The 23,938-nt window shown below is 39.2% G+C and overlaps 1 non-coding gene across 1 annotated transcript; it reads right to left on the minus strand.

Moving 5' to 3' along the window:
• Positions 1–16,848: 16,848 nt before the first annotated feature.
• On the minus strand, positions 16,849–16,951 carry LOC149821007 (small nucleolar RNA R71). The gene has a single exon (XR_016426931.1). It is a non-coding gene; the product is annotated as a small nucleolar RNA R71 (small nucleolar RNA).
• Between the last annotated feature and the right edge of the window lie 6,987 nt (positions 16,952–23,938).

Raw genomic sequence — 23,938 nt, forward strand, 5'->3', positions numbered from 1 at the left:
AGTTCTAAGTTAGGAATCATTTCTTCAATTTATCAGATTCACTTGGAAATTCTTCAAAATATTTTCAAAAGAGCATACATCTTTGCATTTGCACAAGCATGATTCATTGTGCATTTAGACTTAGGATAATTATTTAGATAATTTCTTAGCAAAGCAAAAGGCATTAATTCGACCCTTGGTTCGATTACCCCTGGTAAAGGCGCCAGGAACGGTCGAACCTCGTACTGACGAGCGGATCCCGTCTCCCAGTTTTCCCGCAAATATTTCAAAAATGGAGGCGAGTTATTTCAAATATTTTTTTTAAAATTAAGGTCAAGTGAAACCCGCAAAAGAGTTCCTCTTCTCTTCTCCTCTCTTTTCTCTTCTCTCTTTCTTTCCGTTCTTTTATCTTTTCTCCCTTCAAAAAGGAGGAAAATAAGAGGTTGGAAAGGAAAAGAGAAGGAAGAGAGAGAACATTTCGAGAGGAAAAATTTTGCGATGATCACAGTTTTGGCGACCGAGATGGGACTCGTCTTCGTCCGGTTGAATCTATGCCTTTTCTTTTGCTTCGATATTATCTAAGTCTTTATTTTCATATGTCAGCTTCATTTCCATGCAAACCCTAGGAAGCCTAGATTCTGTCCTAAAGCTGACATCATTGCATATAGGATTTAAGTATGGTTTGGTAGGACCATATTGAGGAGATTATTCCATGCTCACATTAGACTTAGGTCTGAAATACAACTCTCCTCAATTTTAGGGATTGAATGCAAACAATGTATGCAAGTGTATGCTTCTCTTCATTTTAAATCTATCTCTTTAGGACTTGCATTAGAGCCATCTGATTTCTTGCATGTTGAGCATATTTTAAAAACCTCCTTACCTACATTGTCCCGGTCTTCACGTTGCTGGGCTGTCTCACTGAACCATAGTTCGGGAGAGAGCCTCACAACTGGGCCACTTATTTGGGTTCGTGCCCCCCTACCACGTACCTAAGGGCCATAGTCCGAGGTATATCGGTAGGTGCTCAAGGATGTTGGGAAGCCATTACCTTAGAACCGGAGAAATATTTCTATGCCACGTACTTCGAGCTTCGGCTTGAGTATATCGGCGTATCTTGATTGGAATCAGATGATTTGAACCTTAGAGTTAGGATTAAGGTCCTACAAGCCATTTTCAAATATTGCATTTAGAGTCAGCCTTTAGGGAGTGCTGTTTGTGCATCCTTGTTTGTATATCTATGATTGTATGATATTTTATATTCCCTATATTTTCCAAAACCCTGGATATATTATTATTCAAAATTTCCTCTTTGTTTTAAAACCCAGGTATATTTTCCTTTTTCTTCTCTTAATCTCTTCTAAATCTTTTTTGATCCTGCCTGCAATTCTTCAAAAAATTTCTTTTCTATATTCCATTCCCTACCTTCATTTACAATAAAACATCTTTTTGTCAGGATATGTCCTTTTCAAAATTTATCTTTATTCACATTTTACTTGTCTATCCTTTTCCAGAAAAACAAATGCGATTGTCGCAAATTTTGGTGACAACCCAATCCCTCGTAATGGGATGTTTTCATTTTATGATTTCCTCCTTTATTAAAATTTCTTCCTTGATCCTCTCTAAAAAGACCCATTTATGCTCTACAGAGAGTATCAGCGTTATCAGTTGAGACAGGCAAAGCTCAGGAGATTACACTGCTCTAACATCCCAGTTATAAGCAGAAAGAGTAAGGAATGGATTCTCAAAAGTTTGTCAAAAGAGGGGTTCAGGACAGCAAAAGTGAGATCGATCCTGCGATATATCAATTATTCAAAAAGATGATGGTGGAGATATTATCTGAACAAGCTGAAGCCAATTGCGGAAAAGCTCCCGAAGAAGGAAAGACACCTGTCGCCTTCCCTCTGACTGAACACAGCCACATCAGTGCAGGAAACTCTAAAGCCAGCAGGATCATCCATCAAGGCAACCAGGGCAGCTACTTGGGAGAACACAAAAGCCAGATTGGGAAATATTGTGAAAACCATAATAGACCTCTTAAATACAGTCCTCAGCAGAAAGGCAAGAAGCAGGAAGAACCAAAGCGCAAGGATTGGAGCAAGGATCGAGATTTCACTCCTTTAGATCAACCGCTCGACACAATCCTCGAATATATGATGGCCAACGGATTACTCAGGCTCCCAAAAGCCGCCAACCCTTCCACAGTCATGGGAAAATATATAGACCAGTTCTGCAGATACCATCAAGTAACAGGGCATGACACTGAGCATTGCTTCATCTTCAAGAATATCGTTCAGGATTGCCTCGATAAGAATCTCTTTGTCAAAAATGAAGGAGAAAAGCATCCAGATCTCCTGAACATGCAAGCTCAGTCCAGCTACCAGGCAAGGGTCAGTGTTCAGCAGAAGTCAAACAAGCCGAAGAAAGCAAAGCATGAAGGCTAGGGTTATGATCGTCAGTTTACCCCTCTAGGTCAGCCGATTGAAGAAGTTCTCCAATATCTGCTCGAGAAAGAAATGATCAAGCTCCCAAAGCAGGATGATCCCTCTGTCACCAAGGGGAAATGGAAAGATCGCTTCTACAAGTTTCATCGAGCAAGGGGGCATGACACGGAGCGCTGCTTCGTCCTCAAAAACATTGTGCAGGACTACATTGATAAAGAGCTTCTGGTACCAGAGGAAGGAGAAGAGCAGACTGCAGTTCCGCCCGAACCATTTCCATATTACTCAGAGAATTGAGAATGCCAAGAGTTTTTCGCTTTCATCCCTTTCTGTCAGTCGCTTTGTAGGGGCAAGTCAGCCCAGTCTTTGTGATTTCTTTCTAGTTAAAATACTTGTAAATATTCAGTTCTGTCATCAACTTTTGCTTATCAATGAAAAGTCGATTTTCTTTATATCTTTAATATTTAATACTTTCTTCCTTTTGCTATATTGGGGCATTAAAATTTCTTTTTCAAAAATTCGGGACAATCCTGACATCATTCATGAGAGAAATGATATTACCTATGAGGGTCTTTCAAAAATCATGAAAATTTTAGTTCATATATTTTATTATAACCTTTTTCAAAGATCAACCCTTGCGTTGATCATATTTTCTGAAGACTGATTTCGAAGATCAACCCTTGTGTTCATCATATTTTCCAAAGAATTAACTTTGAATCATTACATTCAAAGATCAACCCTTGTGTTGATCATACTTTCTAAAAAAAAAAAATTGGTTTCAAACCACGACATTCAAAGATCAACCCTTGTGTTGATCTCATTTTCCGAAATTTGATTTCATTACATTCAAACATCAACTCTTATGTTGATCATATTTTCCTAAAAATTGATTTCAAATCATTGCATTTCAAAAATCAATCCTTGTGTTGATCATATCTTCCAAAATTGGTCTTTCAAGCCATTACATTTCACAGATCAACCCTTGCGTTGACCATATTTTCTAAAAATTTGGTTTTCAAATCATTACATTCAAAGATCAATCCCTTGTGTTGATCTCATTCTCCAAAAATTTGGTTTCATTCAAAGATCAATCCATTGTGTTGATCTCATTTTCCAAAAATTTGATTTCATTCAAAGATCAACCTTGGTGCTGATCTCATTTTTCTAATTTTTTTTTTTTTTTTTTTTATTGCATTCAAAGATCAATCCTGGTGTTGATTATGATTTCTAAAAAAATTGATTTCAAATCATTGCATTCAAAGATCAACCTCTACGTTGATCATATTTTCTAAGAATTGATTTTGAATCATTGCATTCCAAAAATCAACCCTCGGGTTGATCATATTTTTCTACAAATTAATTTACAAATCATTGCTTCAAAAAATTAACCCTCATGATGATCTCTCATGAATGATCCCTTTTCAAAGATTAGCTCTCATGGTTAATCCTTCTCTAAAAAAAAAATGATTTTCTCATCTTCTTCTCTCATTTTAAAGATCCCACATGCAGGCAGGATCAAAATTCTTTTCTCAACTTCTATCAACCTTTTGTTTATCCATTTTTATCAGTTTTATCAATTTTTATTTCATTTTTATTATTATTTATCCATCTTATTAATTCTCCTTGATTCTTATTTTTGAAAATTACCCTTTCAGGTTAAGGGATAAACCCGATGCCTCTTTTCCCATGAGGTATTTCTTTTTTCTTCTTTCTTTATCCTCCCCTTCAGGTTAAGGGATAAACCTGAAACCTCATCCTACGAGGTCTTTCTTTCTTCAGGATAAGGGATAGTCCTGAATGTCTTTTTCTTTTAAAAGCTTCGTTAATCTCTGCTAAGTCTTTTTCTTCATCCAATTTTATCAATTTTATTTCTTAATTAAATTTTAAATTCTTCCGATTCTTTATTAAAGTTTTTTTCACCAACTTTTTGCCTAAATTTTATTCCTTTCCCATTCAGGATAAGGGATAATCCTGAAACCCCTCATAGGAGCAACAATGCTACCTGTGAGAATTATTTCCATAAAAAAATTCCTTGATTCTTCTCTTTCGTCAAATCTCCCATCAATTTCTATCTCTTCTCATTTATTCTTTTAAATTTTATTTCCTCCCCCAAGATAAGGGGGCAATCAGATCATTCAGTCCCCTAAACGGTCATTTTCAATCCCAGGTCCGGTCCTCGCACTGGCAAATTTCCAAAACTCAATCTCTTGTCAAAAACCCGAGTTTTCACTTGGGCTTCTCCCTTTATTCTTTCGTTCGAAGTTCTGAGTTCCGACCAGGACTTCCTTTTGAATCCAATCATCGTATTGGAAATCCATCATTCCTTTGAAAATCCGAGTTCCAACTCGGATTTTTCTTCTATTATTTTCGGTCGAAGTTCCGAGTTCCGACTCGGACTTCCTTTTGAATCCAATCCTCGCATTGGAAATCCTTCATCCCTTTGGAAATCCGAGTTCCAGCTCGGGTTCTCCTTCTATTATTTTCAGTCGAAGTTCTGAGTTCCGACCAGGACTTCCTTCTGAATCCAATCCTCGCATTGGAAATCCTTCATTCCTTTGAAAATCCGAGTGCCAGCTCGGGTTTTTCTTCTATTATTTTCGGTCGAAGTTCCGAGTTCCGACTCGGACTTCCTTTTGAATCCAATCCTCGCATTGGAAATCCTTCATCCCTTTGGAAATTCGAGTTCCAGCTCGGGTTTTTCTTCTATTATTTTCAGTCGAAGTTTTGAGTTCCGACCAGGACTTCCTATTGAATCCAATCCTCGCATTGGAAATCCTTCATTCTTTGGAAATCCGAGTTCCAGCTCGGGTTTTTCTTCTATTATTTGAAGTCGAAGTTCTGAGTTCCGACCAGGACTTCCTTTTGAATCCAATCATCGTATTGGAAATCCATCATTCCTTTGAAAATCCGAGTTCCAACTCGGATTTTTCTTCTATTATTTTCGGTCGAAGTTCCGAGTTCCGACTCGGACTTCCTTTTGAATCCAATCCTCGCATTGGAAATCCTTCATCCCTTTGGAAATCCGAGTTCCAGCTCGGGTTCTCCTTCTATTATTTTCAGTCGAAGTTCTGAGTTCCGACCAGGACTTCCTTCTGAATCCAATCCTCGCATTGGAAATCCTTCATTCCTTTGAAAATCCGAGTGCCAGCTCGGGTTTTTCTTCTATTATTTTCGGTCGAAGTTCCGAGTTCCGACTCGGACTTCCTTTTGAATCCAATCCTCGCATTGGAAATCCTTCATCCCTTTGGAAATTCGAGTTCCAGCTCGGGTTTTTCTTCTATTATTTTCAGTCGAAGTTCTGAGTTCCGACCAGGACTTCCTTTTGAATCCAATCCTCGCATTGGAAATCCTTCATTCTTTGGAAATCCGAGTTCCAGCTCGGGTTTTTCTTCTATTATTTGAAGTCGAAGTTCTGAGTTCCGACCAGGACTTCCTTTTGAATCCAATCATCGTATTGGAAATCCATCATTCCTTTGAAAATCCGAGTTCCAGCTCGGATTTTTCTTCTATTATTTTCGGTCGAAGTTCCGAGTTCTGACTCGGACTTCCTTTTGAATCCAATCCTCGTATTGGAAATCCACCATTTCTTTTTCCCCTTCAGGTTAAGGGATAAACCTGATGCCTCCTGCTAACGAGGTATTTCTTTCCTTCTTTCCCAATTCAGGATACGTGGATAAATCCTGAAAACAGACCACATGCAGTTAGGATGTGATGGTCCATTGAATCCAGAATTTCTCATATTTTACTCATCTTTACAACCCGGTCCTCATATTAGGGTATTTCCCAAAATCTTCAATCATATGTTGAGCTCATTTGGAAAATCCGGTTCTCGCGCCGGTAACCTTCTAAAATTCAATGCTCTGATCAAATTCTTTCCTTTTACAAAAATTCAAGATCTGACTTAAATCTGATGTATTTCCAAAAGATCCAGCATCTCACTGGTCATGTATTTCCAAAAGATCCAACTTTCGTTGGTCATGTATTTCCAAAAGATCCAGCTTTTGCTGGTCATGTATTTTAAACGTTCCAGCTTTCTGCTGGTCATGTATTTCAAACGTTCCAGCTTCTGCTGGTCTTGTATTTCAAAGGTTCCAGCTTTTGATGGTCATGTATTTCCAAAATCAAGAGATTGCGACTCAAGGTCTCATCAAAATCTATATTGAGTGATTATTTCACAAAGAATTCGTGAAGACTTTGCCAATTTGCTAAAAGCATTTGTTGATTCTAAATATTCTTACTGTACAAAAAGAATTTTCTTAGATTACCTCCTGTATTTCCTTCCAAAAGGTGAAACTTTTTGCAAAAAAGAGGTAAAATTCAAATCTTTTCCTGTTGATCAACCAAAAGGATGTAAGAAACGTCATCGATATGATCAATGAAAGAAATCTTCAATGATATTGAAAAGCCAGAAGCGAATTGATATTGATCTTGGCTATGGTGCATGTTTTAAAAATAACTTTCTGGCAATCAGGCAATGGAAATATCTCGAGCTATAGAAAGAATCCACTCAACCCATGTCTTCTCATTTCGTTTAAAAGTTGCAATCAAATATCCGCAAAGGGGATCTCTCGATTGTCGTCAAGATGAAGGCGAATTAAGCGAGTGGACCCCCGGGGCCAAAGAAGATTCGAAACATCTCCAAGATGACGGAGTTTGTGACGGATCCTTCCAGGGAAAGTTCGGATCACCGTTAAGATGAAGGCGAGTGTGATGAACCTACCGACAAACCCTAAAAGATATTTGATTCCAGCTATTATCTAAAGACCTTTTTAGCCAACATCATCAATAGAATCCCTGAGATAAAAGAAGGATCAGAACATCTCCAAGATGAAGGAGTTTGTGACGTCCCCTTCCCTGAAAAGGAGAGAAAAGCCAGGACCCATCCAAATGAAGGATGATGAGAAAAATCGAGAAAGCCCAATGACTCAAAAAGAGTGCAAAAGATCATCATGGGAGGACACCCAGATATCAAACTGCCAAAGTTGCCAAAAGTCATCTTTTCTCATGCAAAATTCTTTTATCAATATCTTTTCATTACTTGCTTTTATGAAATTAAGAATATTTCTTCTATTCTCATATCAGGGAAATGAATAGCATCCTTGAAGAAAATCATCAGTGCTAAAATTTTGAATTTGACTCTTAGAACTGAGGAGTTAACCTCGTTAGAGGAAATACTCTAGGTAAAAGAGAGAATACCTTCGCACATACGTGCACATTTCCAAGCATTTGAATCAGCCATAATTTTATCTTATTGGCAAAATTTTCTAGCTATTCCAAGAATAAAATAAACATTCAATATCCATTTTGATGCAACCTAGCATTGTTTATATTTTCCAAAAGAGTTGCCTCTGAAGGAAGTATCTCTTCCTGTCCCATCACGGTTTTCTCATTAACGAATCCCGTATGGATGACCCACTCAGGATAAGGGTCAAACCTGAAATTTCTGCGAAAGATCATTTGATTTCAAAAGCTATTTCAGTCTCAGCAATGAGACGCCCAATTTCTTCCCCTTTTCAAGGCTTTAGGGACTCTATATTTCCTCCTTTCGCAAAAACCCCTCTCGGATTTGTTCGTCCAAATTTCGAAGGTCCCATCGTGCTTTCTCCATTTTTGAGAAACCTGTATGGTAGATTTCCCCCACTCAGGATAAGGGTCAAACCTGAACCATTTGCGAAAGATTCTGTGATTTCAAAAGCTATTTCAGTCTCAGCAATGAGACGCCCAATTTTCTTCCCCTTTTCAAAGCTTTAGGGACTCTATATTTCCTCCTTTCGCGAAAACCCCTCTCGGATTTGTTCGTCCAAATTCCAAAGGTCCCATTATGGTTTTCTCCATTTTTGAGAAACCTGTATGGTAGATTTCTCCCACTCAGGATAAGGGTCAAACCTGAACCATTTGCGAAAGATCATTTACTTCAAAAGCTATTTCAGTCTCAGCAATGAGATGCCCAATTTCTTCCCCCTTTTCAAAGCTTTAGGGACTCTATATTTCCTCCTTTCGCAAAAACCCCTCTCGGATTTGTTCGTCCAAATTCCGAAGGTCCCATCATGCTTTCTCCATTTTTGAGAAAACCCGTATGGTAGATTTCCTATCCAGATTAAGAGTTAACCCGGAACCTCTCTTCACGAGGTATCTTCCTTGCAGGTTTGGGTTAAACCTGAGACTCGTTCTAATGAGATTCCTCGTTTTTACGAGATGTTTCCTTCCAATCCCATCATGGTTCTTCCCATCAAGGAACCCTTGCTTCATATATTCCTCCAAGAAAGGATCATACTCGAGCTTCATTTCACAAGGCCTTTTCCAAAATGTCCCATCAAGGTCCTCATGTATTCCTTTCCTCATTTTCAAATTCATTTTTTTGATATATTTTCGTCCCATCCAGGTTAAGGGCTAAACCTGAATCATTCCAAAAAGAGTATCTCGTCTCACCCATTAGACCTGATCAAAATTTCCATTTCCCACCATTTCAGAATTTCCATCTAAAGTCCCATCACGATTTCCTCATTTGCTACTCAATCATACCATGTTCGAGGATGTCGTCTCCCCAAAACCATTCAGGATAAGGTTTCAAAGCCTGAAAAACCATATTTTCAAAATAGTTCTTCCACACCCAGTTCAGACCTACTGACTGGGGCATTTTCAAAATTTGGAGTATTGTCTTTGCCACTAAGCTCGGCTCCCAACCGGCTTGGTAGCAAAGAGGGGCATCTGTGAACACCCCAAAATTTTCAAAGTTTTGTAAAAATGACCCTTTTGCCCCTAACCTCGTTTTCTGAGAAAATCAAGTCATTTCTTCAGATTCTCTGAATTAAAATTCATATTGATATATTCAAAATCAATTCTAGATCCGAATCCAGTGCTTTAAGTCCATATTTCTTCAAAATCCGGATCCAAATGTATTTTCTGAAGAAATTTTCTCAAAATAGCTTTTAAATTCTCAGAAAAATCTCCTTTTGTAAATATTTTTGCAAAAACCCCAAAAAATTAGTTTTAAACTTTAGTTTCTCATAAAACTTTATGATTTTATTCTGAAAATGCAGAAAATGAAAAGATAACACCAAAAATCAAAGCAAATTGGAAAGTTTTTGAGAAGGAGCAAATAAGTTTAAACTTTTAAATCAATTTTTGCGAAAAACCTCGGAAGCCCCTTTTTTTAAAAAATTGAAAACCGGAGGGGGTCTTTTGCAAAAAAACTTTTTAGGGTTTTCCTTCGTAAAGGAAAAAGAGGAAAAGGAGCCGCCTCCCTCCATTCTCTCTCTCTCTCCCGATTCTCTCCACCGAAACCCTAAAACCCTCTCTCACCATGGCGCATCCTCTCTCCGTCGTCGCCCATCTCCAACAGATCCACCGATCGCCCTCCTTCGTTCATCTCTAACCTCCCTTTCTCGAACCATCTCCTCCATTCTTAAAAGGGGCACGCAAGGCTCCCGATGGGGTATCGTTTTCACCCCTCCACAGCTTTCTCTTCTCCTTCATCCACCCGTTATCACCCTACCATCGGACCCCTCTCTTCCTCTCGCATCGATAGCGCTTCACCCCTCCCCATTTCCTCCTTCTTCCTTCTTCTCCAACCATTTTCGCCCCCTTTTTCCTTATTCTCTCCCTCTCCGTCAAAATACCGAAGTCTCTGCAAACCGGAAGAATCGGAAAGTTGCCCCTATGGTTCCGTCAAAGGAAGATCGACCCCCACTCAGGAGGGCTACGACATTTGATTATTAACTTGTATTTAAATCCAAGGATATCACCCAAAGGGTTTTGGCAGAGAGGTGTCTGTTTGGCCTCCGCAGATGAGGCATTGTGCTGGACACACGGAACAGTCAAACGGAATGGAGATTATATCCTTCAGAGCTTCTGCAAGCTCATTTATGCTCACCTGTGATCACTAATCATTTATGCAGAAATAGTAGATCTTCTTTTCAAGCATCAGGACTCGTTATGGACATCCCCCTCTTAGGGCTGTTCTGCAGCCATCAAATTTTGTGTCTTAGAAGACGATATCCTTCTAGAAATCTGAAGCAATTATGCTGAGAGTATGTCGGTTGCGTTCTTAAAGGGGCGCCATTCTGAAAGTTTCACGGCTCATCTCCTTATGATTGCTGATGCATGTCTGGATCTTATCAAACCATGTGTTGTTCTGTGCTCTTAAGTCATTTTAGTACAGAATGTCAAATTGCTGGAGAAGTTATTGCTGCTATGGTTCACCTTAGAAGATAAAGGAGTCATTTGGTGCATGATCAAGATTTGGGCAGAATGGATGCTGCCTGACAAACTGTGTGCATATAAAGGTATAGATATTCAAGTTTCATCATCGACCAAGCAAAAGTTCACTTGAATCACATCAAGTGGTTCCAGCATCACTTGCGTCTGTAAAGTTCAGCTAGAATAATAACTCATGCAATCAGTTACCTGAAATCAAGGGAGGATCATCTCATCATGTATGTCATCTAGCCATTACTGAATATCGTTAACTGTTCTTTTTTTTTTCCCTATTTTGCACTCTTTATTTTTGGTTAATTAAGTGTCGTTAGTTGTTAATTAAGTAAATTGGTAGCTATTAGTCAAATAAATTGATTAGCTAGTTGGTTAAGTAATTAGTTAAATTGTAAGTTGTTACATAGTTAGAGCACTTAGCTATTTTCATAAATAAGCTTTAATTGGTCCCTTGGCAATTAGCTAAACCCATTATTTTGATATTAAGTGTACTTAGTGATTGATAATTTCAGTTGATTAACCATCTACGCGATACCCCAATGCATATTACATTATAGTTTCTGATGATGCATGAAATGCACATCATGTAAACAAGTTTTTCATGCGTTTTGTATCAAGTTTAAGGTTTTAAACCCATGTTTAGATGTGTTTTGATAGTAAGGGGCTATGGTTCGAATTTCAGAAAAATCGGAGTTAAAATGAGAGAGTTATGGCTATTTCAGTGTTTGGGCACGGATTTCGAGGTGGATCGGATCCATATCCGACCCAATTAGGTCAATTGGACCTTGGATCAACTCTTAGAAAGCCCAAAACCCAACCCACACACCTATCCATACTCATTTCAAAAAGTTTTTCTAAAAACCCCCCAGAAAGTGGCGCCTAGCAATATTTTATTTTTTAACACTCTTTCTGAAAAATGTCAAAACTATAAATAGTTTTTTTTTCAAGAACCCTAGGCGTCTTTGGCTGTGTTTGGACGCCCCCTACAGTGACTCTACAGCAGCAGCTCCTTCCTCTCCATCTTCCCCAAGTGTTGGCCATTGAAGATCGACCTATGCTTGATTTTCAAGCATATTTTCAAGCTTTCTTTGGTTTCTTTTCCTTTCTTTCTTATTCCTTGCTGTCTTTTCACCATTTTTCTGTACTTTTGCAGGTGTAGCAGAGGTGGAGACCATTAACCTTGGGCGGGAGTGCGCAACACACCACCAAGGTGAGCCGGCCCTACCTCCATCCGGCTTTCTACACCCTCCGATCGCGAATCGGCTCACATGCCATCATCGGTGGATCTCCAACGTGTAGCAGCTGCAATAGGTGCCGTTTTTGGTGAAGTACAGCATCCTTGAACTGTAGAAGACGTCTACATCCAGCCACGGTCCGCTCTTCTTCACCCCCCCGGTCGTCGGATCTTCCAAAAGGTAGGTCTTCTTCTTCCTTCTCTTCTAGATAAAACCGATTTGTGTGTGTGGTTTTTGTTTTGTTATTTTCTGTATGTTTCTTGTTTTTCTTTTTATTTCAACCTTAGAATAGCATGCGTGCACAGACCAGCACGTTAGATTAGGTTTTCTTTCATTGGTTGTGTATTCGATTTGTGTTTTTCCATCGTTTTTATCTAAAACGTGCAAATCGGCAAGAGGCTTTTCTAGTCGATTTGGGTTTTTGTTTCCAGCGTGTTATAGGTGTTTTCTTTTTAGAAAATCTCAGACACAAATTTCATTTTGATTCATCTTAGTCGTCAGGTTTGTTTGTGTGTTGTTTTTGCTTGAAAAGAAGAAAAATCGGCTAGACTTTTTCTAGCCGATTCTTGATTTCTACAAAAATATTTTGCTGTTTTGCTATTTTTGTTTTGTCCAGCTTGTGTCTTGTATTGTGTTGCTAAAAATCTCATTCGGAAATTTCATTTTAGTTTATTCTAAGTCGTGGGTTGTGCGTGTGGTTCGTTTTGATTTTATTTTTGAAAAAAGAAAAAAAAAATCGGCTAGGGATATTCTAGCCGATCTTTATATTTTTGTTAAAAGGGGGTTTAGAGTGGTAAGTTGTGTTGCTTGCTGTGTGTTTAGTGTGTTAACAGTAGCATAAATTGGTGTTAGTCGTTCCATTGTTTTAGGATTGATTTACTTAATTGTTTTAATCATTTTTCGTTTTGGTGTTTGAGTGTATTATTGAAAATTATAAAAATCAAGTTTTCTTTAATTTTTTTTATGATTTTAAGTCCAGCATAGTGATGTTATTGTTAGCCATTGTGTAATTAGGAGTCATTTTTAATATTTTCTAACTTAGTTTTATCAAAATAGTAGTTACTTGGTTTTATTGCTTTTCGTTAGTTTATAATTTTATATATTTTTTTATTTTTTTTATTTTCGTGTAGTTCTTCTTCTTCCCCGAGGTGGGCGGCAGCCATTAGAGCTCTCCTTGAGCTCTTGGTCGATTTTTAGAAAGTCTTAATGGTCATTAGTTGAGTTAGGAAGGTGTCTAGGTTCAATGTATTAGGGTTTATTGTTTTGGCCGTTTTTAGGGTTGCATTTAGGTAAGTTTTGGAATTAGGTTAGCATTAACTCCTAGGAAATCGATTTTCCATTTAAGTTCTTTTGTTCCCTAGGTATAATTAAGTCTATTAGTTTAGAAAGTAGCATCCATTGAAGTTGGCGATTTTTGGAGAAGGGAGGTAATTAAAGTAATTGAAAATTGGAAAGCTTTTGGAAAAAGGATATTCTTCAAAAATCGTGTGAGGCATTTAAGGAAAATTTGAATTTTGAATGTGTATTAAAGAAGGAGTTACTCCTTAACTTTGGAAAGTGTTTTGCAATTAAACCAAAATTCCAATCTAGGTTACACGATTTCCATAGAGCATTAAAAGCATTTTAATTCCATCTTGAAAAGCAAAAATCGTGGATTTCTAGATTGGCCTTTTCAGATTTCCAAAAAGGCATTAAAGGCAATTAAGGAGTGTAACTCCCTCTTTAAATGGGGCGATTTTTGAGAATCCAAAGCATTTCAAAGTTTGAACATTGGTAATTATTACATTCCTTTTTCAACCTCCTCCATTAAAATCGTGAACTTTGGATTAATTGTAGCTTAATTAGGAGGTTACTACTTTAGTCTAGACCTAACCTAGTCAAACCGAGCCTAGGTCGAGTCAACCCCTAGTCTACACCCTTTGAGCCTAGTCAAAACCTAGCCTAGCCCAAGTCAAAGCCTAAACCGCATTTAGGTCGAGTCTAAGACCAAAGCCCAACCTTAGTCAAGCTTAGTGGAGTCAACCCTAACCTAAGTTAGGTCAACCTAGTCTACCTAACCTATCTAAGTCAAACCTAGTTGATTCCACTTAGTTCAAGCCTACCTAAACCGAGTTCATCCTAGTCTTGTTAGACCTAAATCCAAAACCCAACCTTGGTCAAACCTAGTCAAAGACCTAACTCGGGTAAAAACTTAGTCTAAACCTAGTGAGTCAAACCGAGCTTACCTTAGCCCATTCGAGCCTAGTCGAACCTAAGTTGAGTCCAACTTAGTTGAGTCTAAGTCAACCCGAATCTAGTTGACTAAGTCTATCCTAAACCAAGTTCAAACCCTAGCCTAGCCTAAGTCCAAGTCAAGACCAATCCGAGATCGAGTCAACCTTAGCCAAACCCAACCCAACCTTAACTAAGGTCAAACCGAGTCCACCTAAGTCAACCGAACCTAGTTGATTAAGGTAACTCAAAACCGAATCCAATTAGTGAGTCAACCTTAGCTCGAACCTATCTCTTTCAACCTAGTCAAATCGAGCCTACCTAATCCCATCCGAGTGCATCCAAACCCAAACTGAACCTACTCAAGTCGAAACCGATCCTAGTCGAGTCAACCAAGTGAAACCCAACCTTAGCCTTCGTTCTTTAGTTAAGTAAGTCATTTCTTATTATTTCTTTTGATTTCTATATTAATTAGTTTATTTATCTAATTTAGTTTTAGTGTAGAAGTGTGTGTACGTATAGCGTATTTATTTAGTATGTATGAATTGTGTTTCATTGTGGTTTGAATGATAGTTAGATATTAGTTAACTTAGTAGTTAGATTGTATTTTATTATTGAGCATAGTTGCATGTCCATTGTTAGTTAACTTCGTTCTAGTCATAAACTGCTTGTAGTGTTTTGTTCGTCGTGCATTTAGTGTTTTCCTAATATTCATCTGCATATACACTGTTATACAGTGTCATTTAGATTGCATTAGGTGTAGATTACATTTGATAGGGGGTAAATAGGTTCATAAAGTGAATAGTGCACTCAAATAAAAACCAGATTTTTGCCCTGTCGCAACAGAATTATTTTCTGAGCAAAAATTCTGTGTTTTCCAAATTTTTTTCTTCTATTCACTTTATTAACGTGTTATTTAACTGCAGACCAAATTTCAGTTCATTCGGAGTTGATTTGGTCTGATTTTTAAGCGTTTTGTGAAAACCGCTTTTTCTGGATTTTAAATTACAGGACTGACGATATCCTGATTTTTCCCAGATTTGAAACGCTTCTATCTGGAGTTCCAGATACTGTTTTTCAATTCTGTAAAAACTGTCAATTTGTTTAATCTGTCAGTTGCAGAACAGAACAAATTTCGGGAAAATCGGACCTCGTTTGCCCTGTCAAACAGTGGTTTTCCGATAACCTGTCAGATTGCTAGTTTACACTAGTTAGGGGCAGTTTCGTAATTTTCTTAATTTCGGCATTTTAGGTTTGTTTTCAGTAGTTTCTGTATTTTAGAAGTTGCATAATCATCATACAGCATTAGTAGAAGTAATTTGGTTAATTTTAGAATTAATTTAGTATTTTATTTAATTTTTGTTTGATAAGTAGCATTTGTTTATTATTTTCGTAGAATTAGATATAGTTTTAGTTGTTGTTTGCATAATTAAAATAGAAAACTAACTTTGTACTTTTCTGCATTTTTAGGTTGAAAAGCATATTTAGTTTCCAGGGTTATTATACAAGTGAGAAGATTCTCTAAATGGCGAAAAGACAGAAATATCCTTGGTGTGGAGCAGAAGACTGAATGCTTGTTTAGTGTTCTTTTAGTGCTTAATTGTAGTTGTATTCACTTTATAATTGTAGATTGCCATTTGATATTAATAAATTAAATTTTCTAGAATTGTAGTTATTAATTCCTGTTCCCTGAGGATCGACCCGTACTTACCACTTTGTGGAAAGTCGGTTTTTATATTTTTGGTTGACGATTTTCCAAAGTTTTATTGAAAATAATTGTTTTGAAAAAGAGCATTCCAAAATTTCAACCAAATTTTGGCGCCGTTAACCAAAATTTGGCGCCGTTGCCGGGGAACGGCGAATTAATTACTTTATTTCTTAGAGTTTAATTTATTATTATTTTGTTTTAGTTAGTTAATTAGTTGTTTTCTTTTTAGTTAGTAGGATTAGTAAGTGAATATAGGATTAACATAGTTAGTAAATATAGGATTCACATATTGTTCTTTTTAGGATTCACTTAATTATCATTCTGCAAGGAGCGATTAGACAGGTGGGTTTTAGAAAAACATAGTTTGTGATTTCCTGTATTTATTTGTTTTAGCATTTTAGAATAGTTTACTTTGTTATTTAATTATTTAGTATAGAATTCTGACATAGCTATATAGCATATTTGTTTGTTTTTAGTTACTGTTATTTGCTTATTTACATTTTAGTATCTGTGCTAGTTTAATTTTTTTTAGTTAGGTCGTTTGCTTACATCTGGTCTTAGTACCAGTGTATGCAGGGTCGACGAGGTCTAGGAACCCCATTACACCCATTTGTTGACAACCCAGAGAGAATTTTACATTCTCATCGAAGTTCGGCAACAATGGCTGACATGGATCCTCCACCTCCACCCCCAGTTCTTTCACGCCCTCTGCGGGAATACTTCATTCCCACAGACTATGTTCAGGCATCCTGCATTCGGAGACCCGATGTAGGAGCGCCACATTATGAGATTAAGGCCAGCATTATTCAAATGCTTCCATCCTTTTATGGCCTTAGTCATGAGGATCCCTACCGACACTTAGATGAATTCCTCGAAATCTGTTCTACTGTTAAGATACAGAATTTCGATGATGATGCGTTGAGGTTGACTCTATTCCCTTTTTCATTGAAGGACAAAGCCAAGTATTGGCTAAAGTCCTTAGATTCTGTAGAAATAGAGTCCTGGGATCAGTTGCAACAGGAGTTTCTTCGGAAATACTTTCCCATTGGTCGCACGAACCAATATCGTAGAGCCATCACTAGCTTTTCAGAGCTAGATGGTGAGCGCTTTCATGAGACCTGGGAGAGAATGAAGGATCTCCTCAGGAAATGCCCCCATCATCAGGTGCCGAAATGGCAACTGGTGCAGAGTTTCTATGATGGATTGTCTGACAAGAATCATCAGATGATCGACTCTTCATGCAGTGGGACATTCATGCTGAAGAGCGAGGACGAAGCATGGAGGCTATTTGATACATTGGCCGAGAATTCACTCCACCATGCTTCGAGCTCTCATTCTGATAGAGCCACACCCAGCATTCAGAAGAAAGCTGGCGTTCTTGAGATTGGTCCATCTACTGCACTACAGTGTAAAGTAGACATGATTGCTCAGAAGCTGGACCAGCTTCTCTCAGGACCATCCACTACACAGCAGGTGTGTACTCTTTGTGCCAGTCCGGCACACGAGATCACTGAGTGCCCTTCAGCAGCTCAGTACCCTGAATTTGTTCAAGAACAAGTTCAGGCAGCTCAGGGTTACGTCAGACCGCCAAATAACCCATTTTCATCGACATATAATCCGGGTTGGCGTAACCATCCCAATTTTTCATGGAAGAATCCACAGTCTTCTATACAGATGCCTTCTTCCTCTCAGCCAGTTCGGCAGCCATCTTTTACTCAGCCATTTCAAAGACCGAACTATGCTCAGTCTTCTTCTTCTTCAGTTCCTTCCCCGATTCAGCAGGAGTCTGCCCCGCAGACATCTTTTGAGGAGAGACTTCTCCAGGCATTCCAAGAGGTGAAAACCTCTAATCAGAACGCCTTCGAGAAGTGTAGCCAGATTTTGAGCTCACATACGCAGTTCATTGCGAAGTTAGAGTCGCAAATGGGACAGTTAGCTGAGGCTATTAGTAGGAGACCCGAGGGTACATTGCCGAGTCAGGCTGTCATGAACCCGAAGGGTAAGGACCAGATGACTGGAGGCCTATTTCATACTGAGACACAGCAGCAGGCTAAATTAGTTATGGCCTTGAGGAGTGGACGTGAGTATCACGTTGAGAGTAGAGAGAAGATAGAGGAGCCAGAGACCATTGTTTCACCTACGTCGGCTCAATCATCATCCCCATCCCCATCATCACCTTCATCATCTTTATCCTCAGAGAAGAAGAAGGATAGGAGTGAGCCTTCTCGCAAAGAGGAGGAGCCAGCAGAGTATATTCCCCCACCACCCTATCCCAAAGCATTAGAGTCTCCTGGTTATAGAGGGAAGCAAGGTGCGAAGATCCAGGACATGCTTGATATCTTCAAGCATGTGCAGATCAACCTACCTTTGCTCGATGCTATTCAGCAGGTGCCGGCTTATGCCAAATTCCTGAAGGAGCTATGTACGCAAAAGAGGAAATCCAGAGAGCGAGTTCCTAACAGGGTCCATCTGACTGAGCAGGTGAGTTCAGTACTTCAGCATCAGACACCACCCAAGCTCAAGGACCCTGGAGCACCTATCATTGCTTGTACTATAGGGAACATCCGGATAGAACGCGCATTGCTCGATCTTGGAGCAAGCGTGAACATTCTGCCCGGATATTTCTTTGATTCTTTCGAGTTAGGGGAGATGAGATCGACTCCGATTACACTTCAACTGGCAGATCGTTCCGTCAAGGTACCGAGAGGTGTCTTGGAGGACGTGCTAGTTAAAGTGGATGACTTTTATTTTCCAGTCGATTTCATTATCCTTGATATGGAAGGAGTAGACAGCCAGCACCAGACTCCGATTATTTTAGGCAGACCATTCTTGGCGACTGCCAATGCGTGCATCAATTGTAGAACTGGAGCCATGGATCTCTCATTTGGCAATAGGAAGGTAAAGCTGAATATTTTCAATGCCGCGATGGGACTAGCAGGAGACATGGACTGCTTTCATATAGACATTGCACAGGAGTTAGTGGAGGAGCAGCCCGAGTTGTACATTACTGAGGATTCTTTAGATTTGTACCATATAGAGAAGAATAGCGGTTTAGATAGTGTAGATGTGTCTAGAGTGTCGTCGGAGAGACCACCTTGGGGAGCAGTCAGGGAACCTCTTCCACTACTTGCGGAGACCCCCGCCAAATCGTCGATCGAGTCGCCTCCGAAACTTGAGTTGAAACCCTTACCGGATTCACTCAAGTATGCATACCTCGGAGATGATGAGACTCTGCCTGTGATCATCTCGTCCTTGCTCACTGAGGAACAGGAACAGAGATTGCTGACTATTCTTCGAGAGCACAAGGCAGCGATTGGATGGGGAGTAGCGGATCTAAAGGGGATTGATCCTTCATTCTGCATGCATAGGATCCATTGTAATGAGGAAATCAAGCCATTTAGGGATATGCAGAGAAGGCTAAATCCCAACATGAAGGAAGTGGTGAAGAAAGAGGTGGTGAAGTGGTTGGATGCCGGAATCATTTACCCTATTTCTGATAGTCAGTGGGTCAGTCCGATTCAAGTTGTGCCGAAGAAGTCAGGACTCACTGTGGTTGAGAATGAGAAGGGTGAGAGAATTCCAATGAGGACCACTACAGGATGGCGAGTCTGCATCGATTATAGGAAGTTGAATGTGGCAACTAGGAAAGATCATTTCCCATTGCCATTCATTGATCAGATCTTAGAGCGACTCGCAGGACAGAGCTACTACTGCTTTCTAGACGGATATTCAGGATACAATCAGGTAGCTGTCCATCCTGACGACCAAGAGAAGACCACGTTTACATGTCCTTATGGCACCTTCGCATTTAGACGTATGCCTTTTGGGCTTTGTAATGCCCCGGCTACTTTTCAGAGGTGCATGCTTACTATCTTCTCGGACATGATTGATGATGTGATGGAAGTTTTTATGGACGACTTTTCTGTGTATGGCTCTTCTTTTGAAGATTGCCTCCACAAACTTGCTCGAGTACTGAGTAGGTGTGTGGAGACCAATCTCGTCCTGAGTTGGGAAAAGAGCCATTTTATGGTCCAGGAGGGGATTGTACTTGGACACATTGTGTCCAAGCGTGGTATTGAGGTTGACAGAGCGAAGGTGGAATCCATTTCTCGTTTGACTCCACCCACCTCTGTGAGGCAGATTCGATCATTTTTAGGGCATGCGGGATTTTACAGGCGGTTCATAAAAGATTTCAGCAAAATCTCTCAACCGCTTTGCACGTTATTGGAGAAAGACCAGCCCTTTGTTTTCGGTGAGGATTGTATGAAGGCCTTTGAGATTCTCAAAGAGGCCTTGATTACTGCACCTATTTTGAGACCTCCAGATTGGACTCTCCCATTTGAGATTATGTGCGATGCTTCTGATTATGCTATGGGGGCCATTCTAGGACAACGCATTGATAGGAAGCCCTATGTGATCTACTATGCGAGTAGAACTCTGTCTGATGCACAGATGAATTATACTACGACAGAGAAGGAACTACTTGCGGTAGTTTTCGCATTGGATAAATTTAGGTCCTATTTACTCGGTTCGAAGGTGGTTGTCTATTCTGATCATTCTGCATTGAAATATTTGTTGAATAAGAAAGACACCAAACCGAGATTAATTCGTTGGGTCCTACTACTACAGGAGTTTGATCTCGAGATTCGAGATAAGAAGGGAAGCGAGAATGTAGTAGCAGACCATCTTTCCAGACTGATCGTGGAGACTACGCAGGATCAGAGACCGATCAGTGATTCTTTCCCCGATGAGCAGATCATGTCAGTCAGTACATCGCAGTTACCCTGGTTTGCAGATATTGTGAACTATCTGTTTTCGAGGCAGATACCTGAGCATTGGAACAAGAATGAGCGTGAGAGGTTCCTATCTCAGGTGAGGCACTATTATTGGGATGAACCGGAGTTGTTCAAATACTGTGCAGATCAGATCATTAGGAGATGCGTTCCGGAGGAGGAATACCAATCCATTTTGAATTTTTCCCATTCGTTAGCCTATGGAGGGCATTTTAGTAGTAGGAAGACGACTGCAAAGGTTTTGCAGTCAGGATTTTATTGGCCCACACTCCACAGGGACGCTCATGAGTTCTGTAGGCGATGCCTGCGATGTCAGCAGATTGGAAACATGTCCAAGAGGGACATGATGCCCTTGCTACCGATTTTGATAGTCGAAATTTTTGATGTTTGGGGCATTGATTTCATGGGACCATTTCCGCCCTCATTCGGAAATTTATATATTCTGGTGGCGGTTGATTATGTGTCCAAGTGGGTCGAGGCTGTGGCCACCAAGACCAATGATCACAGAGTAGTGCTTAAGTTCATTAAGCACAACATTTTCAGTCGTTTTGGAGTGCCACGTGCGATGATTAGCGATGGTGGCAAGCATTTTAGGAATGTTCAGATAGCTTCTCTGCTGAGAAGATATTCTGTCAATCATAGATTCACCACTCCATATCATCCGCAGACTAGTGGACAGGTTGAAGTGTCCAATAGGGAGATTAAGCGAATTTTAGAAAAGACAGTTCGTCCGGACCGCAAGGATTGGTCCCAGCGCTTAGATGATGCACTTTGGGCATATAGAACTGCATTTAAGACTCCCATTGGCATGTCCCCGTATCGCCTTGTATTCGGGAAAGCATGTCATCTTCCTGTCGAGTTAGAACATAGAGCGTACTGGGCTATCAAGAAATTAAATTTTGACCTCACCCAGGCTGGCAAAGAGAGAGCACTGCAGCTCTCAGAATTAGAGGAACTCAGAAATGATGCATATGAGAATGCCAAATTATACAAGGCTCGCATAAAAGCATTTCATGATAAGCATATTGTCAGAAAAGTGTTTGAGCCAGATCAGAAAGTGTGGCTATACAATTCTCGTTTACATTTATTCCCAGGGAAGTTAAGATCGAGATGGACAGGTCCATACATTGTAAAAGAAGTATTTCCCCATGGAGCAGTGACATTATTCGATCCTATGACCCAAGGTACATTCAAAGTAAATGGGCAAAGACTGAAGCCATTCATTTCAGATGCCTTACAGGATGGTGAGTGTGAGATAGTGCATCTCACGAAGGCATGAAGATTCGACCAGAGGGATGTATCATATGTACATTATTTATTTTTCATTTCAGAGTTTTTATTTATTTAGTATTTCATTTCACATGTGCTAATTTGTGTTTTGATGTATGCAGGATGAACTTAACAATTAGTGTATCAATTACCAGGTACAGAGAAGAGTTTTCAAAGAATTCAAGAATCAGAGGAAAATCAACTTCAAAAGCTCAGAGCAAATCAGGTTGTATCTATCCTTTCTCCCATATTTTTGTTAGTGTCTTTTAATGTGCATTTGCATTACATTTTTATTCATTTTGTATGCCACTAGAGACAGTGTCATTCAAGCATGGGGGGTGGTTTAGATGCATGCACACAAAAATACACAAATTTTTTTTTTGTATGACTGGTAATCAAAGTAGGCATTTAAGAACAAAGTGTAGCATATATGATTGTTTTTGGCATAATCTAACAGTTTAAAAATTTTTTAAGCCCCATAAATTTTTTTTTTTTCTGAACTGAATCAAATATAGTAGTTGTTTATGAGATAATTCAAAGAAAAGATAGTATTTGATTGTTAGAAAATTTTGAATCACTTTTGTATAAGTATGCACAGTATGTTTTGTGAAAGAAATAAGCAATGGAAAGATGGGTTTGAAAAATGAGTTTAAAAGAATAGAGTTACGTTTAGTTGTTGATGTCTTTGTGAATCCTAGTAGTAGAACTCAGACACGAGATGAAGTGTTTGAGTATCTTAACGAAAAGGATAACGAAGGAGATCATCTCTTGTCTAAGTCGATATCTGTGGCCTTTGTAGTTCGAGTAAGTAGAATCTGAAGGGTGTTTTACATCTGGTGCCCCAAAGCCAGCTGGTTTGGGAGCCACCGGTTCGAAAGCTTGTTACATGGACTGCATAGAAAGCCTAAGAGATAGAGACATTGCACATGACAAGAGGAAGACTATACGTAAACTATTAGAATAGAAGGTCTAGTGACTCGAGCAATTAAGTCTGAGGGATACTCTGTATCTAGTGCCCTAAGGTCGGCCGACTTGGGAGTCACTGACCCAAAGCTCGCTACACGGGTCACGAAAACTGACTATTCGAAATAGTGCTCATATGAGAAGAATGCGCAAGAGATCAAAAGTTGAAAATGAAAGAAAAAGAATGTGCTGAATGAGAAAATTTTCATTGCTTAAGTATATATGTGCATTACTGTGCAGAAAATATACAAGTGAGAATAAATGAGTAAAACATGAGAATACTTGACTTTCGGAGAAAAATCATGAACTAGCTACAATATTAGAAAAGTGAAGGAAAAGAATTTTTACTGTGGAGGCATGAGATTTTTAAACTTGTTTTGAGAATGTCAATTACATGAAATATTTGTTACAACTGCATTCTTAAGAGCCTAATATTTTTGAAAGATCATCCTTGCATTTTATTGATGTTTGTGGGTAGCATCGCTGCAAACCCTCACGAGACCTTACTCGTCCACTAGTGTAAGCTAGGGGTTTAAAGGGCTTGTTGCATACGCTAAATGCAACCGTGATTCCTACGAAAGTGAGGTAGTATTATGCATTCATGCTTAGCATTTCTTGTCTTCAGTGCATATCATGATTAGGGTTTGTTAAGGGACTAACAAACATTCAAGCATGGGGGTATTTGATGATGCATGAAATGCACATCATGTAAACAAGTTTTTCATGCGTTTTGTATCAAGTTTAAGGTTTTAAACCCATGTTTAGATGTGTTTTGATAGTAAGGGGCTATGGTTCGAATTTCAGAAAAATCGGAGTTAAAATGAGAGAGTTATGGCTATTTCAGTGTTTGGGCACGGATTTCGAGGTGGATCGGATCCATATCCGACCCAATTAGGTCAATTGGACCTTGGATCAACTCTTAGAAAGCCCAAAACCCAACCCACACACCTATCCATACTCATTTCAAAAAGTTTTTCTAAAAACCCCCCAGAAAGTGGCGCCTAGCAATATTTTATTTTTTAACACTCTTTCTGAAAAATGTCAAAACTATAAATAGTTTTTTTTTCAAGAACCCTAGGCGTCTTTGGCTGTGTTTGGACGCCTCCTACAGTGACTCTACAGCAGCAG

Source organism: Nuphar pumila, chromosome 12 (genome assembly GCF_984573655.1).
Source record: "Nuphar pumila chromosome 12, dmNupPumi1.hap1.1, whole genome shotgun sequence".
Lineage (NCBI taxonomy): Eukaryota > Viridiplantae > Streptophyta > Magnoliopsida > Nymphaeales > Nymphaeaceae > Nuphar > Nuphar pumila.